General features: G+C 39.5%; 1 non-coding gene across 1 annotated transcript; it reads left to right on the top strand.

The window, feature by feature from the left end:
- The first annotated feature begins 1,555 nt into the window (after window positions 1-1,555).
- Window positions 1,556-1,662, top strand: LOC116139176. The gene has a single exon (XR_004129413.1). It is a non-coding gene; the product is annotated as a small nucleolar RNA R71 (small nucleolar RNA).
- The last annotated feature ends 3,183 nt before the right edge of the window (window positions 1,663-4,845 follow it).

The raw sequence follows: 4,845 nt of genomic DNA, 5'->3' as shown, positions 1-4,845 counted from the left end.
ATCTTAAAACATGAATCTAACTCAGATAGACGCTTCAAAGACTTGAAAACATCAAATTCTACTTGCTCATCTTCTACCCTTAAGATCAATTTCCCTTGGTAGACATCTATCAATATTCTACCTGTGGCCAGAAAGGTCGCCCTAAAATTAAAGGTATTTCCCTATCTTCCTCCATATCTAGCACTATGAAATCTACTGGGAAAATCAGTTTATCTACCTTAATCAGGACATCTTCGACTACCCCCCTAGGATATGTGATCGATCAATCAACTAATTGGAGAGACACGGTGGTTGGCTTCACTTCTCCCAATCCAAGCTTCCTGTAAATGGAAAGCGGCATTAAGTTAATACTAGCCCCTAAATTGCATAACACTTTACCAAAATAACAACTACCAATAATACAAGGGATAGTAAACTCCTTAGATCTCGTAGTTTAGGTGGTAGTTATTTCTTTTGAATTAGCGCGCTGCATTCCTCTGTCAGCATGACTTTCTCGTGTTCCTCAAATTTTCTCTTGTGCGTGAGGATCTCCTTCAAAAATTTTGCATACTTCGGCATCTGTTCAAGCATATCAACAAAAGGGATATTAATATGTAAACTTCGAAACATGTCAATAAACTTACCGAATTGCTTATCGAGCTTCTGATTCTTCAACTGTTGTGGGTATGGCAGAGTTGCTTGGCTTGACGGGGGCTTCTGTGTAGATGCATGCTCCCCGCGGCCACCAGATTCACCGTCGCGGCGATCGTCTAAAACTTCTGACGCTTTTGGAGCAAGATCACGCTCGCCGCGGCCACCATAATCATCGCCGCAGCGATTGTCCTTCAGGTTTTGTTATTTCCTCTGTTTTTCACCCTTCGAATTTTCCAAACTTCTTCCACTCCTCAGGGTGATTGCATGTGCATGTTCCTTGAGATTTTTCTCTGTATCACTCGGTAAAACCCCTTGACCTCTTCCTGCTAATATGTTGTGAATTTGCCCAATTTGAGTCTCAAGGTTCCTAATAGATGTAGATTGATTTTGAACCAAGACGTCGGTCTTCTCAAACCTCTTGCTTGTCTCCTCAATGAACTTGGTTAATGCATTTTCCAAGTTTGATTTTTGCTCTTGAGGTTGAAAAACAGGTGCTTGTTTTTGCTCATTGTTATTGCTCCATGAAAAATTTGGGTGTTTCCTCTATGCTGGATTATACGTATTGGAATACGAATTCCCTTGCCCTCTTTGGAAATTGTTGACGTAGTTGGGTTGTTTAGGCTGAGCAAACTGGTTTCCCTCTTGGCAATCGTTCAATGCATGATTTCCTAATTGCTTATGGATGTTCGCAAGTTGAGCAGCCAATGCAGTGTAACTTTCGACTTCGTGCACTCCCGCTAATCTCCTTGTTGAATTTCTTTCCGGAGTCCTCATATAGTTGTTGTTCGCCATCACCTCGATCAGATTGTATGCTTCCTCTGGCGTTTTATTGTTCAAGGCTCCCCCACTTGCAGCATCAATCATAGCTTGAACGGTTGGTACCAACCCTTGGTAGAATGTTTGCACTTGCGACCAGATTGGTATACCATAGTGTGGGCACCTCCGTAAGAGATTCTTAAACCTTTCCCATGCCTCATACAATGACTCTGAGTCTTGTTGGTAAAAGTTGGTAATCTCACTCCTCAGTTTGGCCGACTTGGCAGGTGGAAAGTACTTAGTGAGGAACGCTTGAGCCAACTCATTCCACGTCGTGATGCTCCTAGATGGCAATGAAATCAACCAAGCCTTAGCTTTATCCTGAAGAGAGAATGGGAAAAGCCTTAGTCTGATTGCATCCTCGGATACCCCATTACGCTTGAATGTGTCACACAACTCCAGAAAATTTGTGATATGCAGCTTGGGATCATCATTAGGTAACCTAGCGAATTGGATCGACTACTGAATCATTCCTATAATTGCTGGCTTAATCTCAAAATTGTTCGCTTGAACAGGTGGTCTCCTGATGCTTGAATAACAACCATCGATAGTAGGACTAGAATAGTCCTTCAATGCTCTCTGAACTACTTCTGCACCACCCACTGCATCTCCTCCCAAGATATGCTCATTCTCAACCTCTTGATTTTGCACATTCGGATTGACAAATCCTGTGTTAGTGTAATAACCACTACTACTCAAATTCTCATAATAAAATACATATAAAATAATATAAAGAAATTGGGCCCAAAATTTTCTTTTTATTAAATATATATATATATATATATATATTCTTTACAAACATATACATTTTTACACAAACTTATAATGTGTACAAAAGATATTAAAACATGGTGGACAGTGTAACCGCTTCCCCTCGCGTGTCGACGTCCATCCGACTGCGTCCTCACCTGGATCCTGCAAAACATAGGAAAACAACGGGGTGAGCACTAAAATAATGCTCAGTAAGTAAATCCTCTACTCATCTATCCCCGTAACTCTCTCTCTCTAATTCTTTCCTTACAACTTCTCATTCAATTTCTCTTTGGGTACTTCTCTCTCTCTCTCTCTTTCTCTTTCTCTTAGAACTCTTTTCTATTAACTCTTAGCAAATCACGGCCCCATCTTATCGGGGGCACGGTCGGGACTCGCTCCCACTCTACGTGACCTCTACTCGTTCTAGCCGATCGGACTCGGTTATGCATGGATTCGGAACCCTTGGCCATGTGAGTGTATAATCTCTCTCTCGGGTACTCGGGTATAGCCCTCATCCGCATGCACTCTCACGGGCTACACCACTTCTTTATCTCATACTCATGCCGCTCTCTCAATGCGGCATACATGCGGGAATACTCTACCCATTACTCACGGGTTCCCCATCGCACAACCTACTCTATTCTCTTTCTCTTAACTCTTAAAGTAGTTTATACTCAAATTCTCTACTATTTCTCAAGCTACTTCTTAAGTGCATAAACAAATATGTATAGCTAGCTCATGCTCACTAATGCACTAATGAAATGCCAAATACAAGATTTCCTCAAAACAGTCATTCTACACCAGTCACACTAAAAAGGCCATAACTTGCGTTATACACCTAGGATTGCTACGATTTTGGTCTCGTTTCAAAGCTTAGAAACAGGGCTACAACTTCTATGTTTTGATCTCAGCCCAGTTCAATCCGTAAAATGCCCAAAAATCACTTAGAACGTCACAGCTGTGACAGGGCAGATTTCACTTAGGCATTTCATCAAACAACTCATGTGCATATAAACACTCTACTATAATTACTACTATACTTCATTCTCTAGCCATCCAAAATGGGGGAAAACTCCCTCAAATACTCATAATCCCTGTCAAGAAAAGCACTTCCAAATAGGTTCACACAACATCTCTCAAACTTCATCTCAAATTCCATTTCTCATCACACATCAAAAACACTTCTCATAATACATATTCATCTCAACTCAATTCTCAACAACATAACATACTTATACAAGCATACATCTCTACTCAATATAGTCACTCTCTACTCAAAAACTTATTTAAAACTCAAGTTGGTTGGATTTACTTACCTTGTGAAAAGGTGACTTCTTTAGCACTTTTCCTTTCCTTTGTTGTCTTGTTCTTCTCTACAACTCAAAACAACAACAAGAACAATAAAACCAAATAAGACTTCACTATAACTATAAGAAAACTCACATCTAAAGCATGATCCTTACCTTAGGAGCTTTAGAGAAATCTCTACTCAAAATTACTCAAAAGCTTTCCTAAATCCCTTAGAAATCTTGGAAGATTGGATGGAGAAAATGAAAGAACTTAGGCAAATGGAAGAGGGGGTGAATGAATGGACTAAAGGGTTTCTCTACAATTAACCCTTTTTAGCTCATATTAAAAGCATCCTTTCCCATTTTGCCCTTGTCCTTCCTTGGAAATTCCATCTATATCCTTTGATTCTTTTCAAATACACCCCATCCAAACACAATCTCTACTAAATTTCCTTTCATTTTACTCCTACTTTCCTACTAATTGGGGTAGAATGGTCATTGTGCCCCAAAAGAAGAATTCTCTAGAAAACTCAAGAAACTTTGTATTAGGCTCGTCGCCGCGGCGAAGAACTTTCCGTCGTCTCAGCGAAACAGGGCAGAACCTACGTGGGTGCAGCTCCTCCTCGCCGCGGCGAAGCTTCTTCTTCACCGGCGAAGATTGGATTTCCAAACTTCACCAAAACTCAACCAATTTCAAGGCAAACATTCAACCAACTCAACATACCATGACAACAAACAAACTCAATTGAAGCTGAAATAGTAAACTTTTAACTATACTAGTAAATCTTAAGTACATACCTCAAGTGGGATATTACAATTAACCATTGCTTTTTCAAATTCAGTTGCTCTTTTCCTTCTCAATTGTCTAGCGGTTCGTTCGATCTCAAAATCTAGTGGATTAAGATCACCCTTACCTCTCGAACATAAAATCTCCAGATTCTAGTGAAAACCACAAACAAAGCAAACACAAATAAAAATTTCACTGGAGACCAAAAAAAAAAAAAAAAAAAATTCAAATTAGCAACTATATATTTCGTATTGATATTGGTAAAACAAAATAGTTCCCCAGCAACGGCGCCAAAAACTTGACAGGCTATTCGCAAGTGTACGAAATTGTGCAAGTAATAAAGCTCGAGTAAACCAGTGTCGAATCCCAAGAGAACTACCTACCAAGTACCAAACTTAGTCTAGTCTATTGCTATTTGATAAAACAGAACTTTAAGGAAAACTTTAATGTAAAAGGAACAACTAAAAACTAAATAAATGCAGAATTTGTAAACACTTTGATGTAAAGATCAATATGACTAAACCTAGGGTATAGATTTCACACCAATTTAGTCCTATGCATTGACAA

This window comes from Pistacia vera, unplaced genomic scaffold (assembly GCF_008641045.1).
Source record: "Pistacia vera cultivar Batoury unplaced genomic scaffold, PisVer_v2 Contig347, whole genome shotgun sequence".
Classification (NCBI taxonomy): Eukaryota; Viridiplantae; Streptophyta; class Magnoliopsida; order Sapindales; family Anacardiaceae; genus Pistacia; species Pistacia vera.
This window is presented reverse-complemented; position numbering and strand designations above follow the sequence as displayed.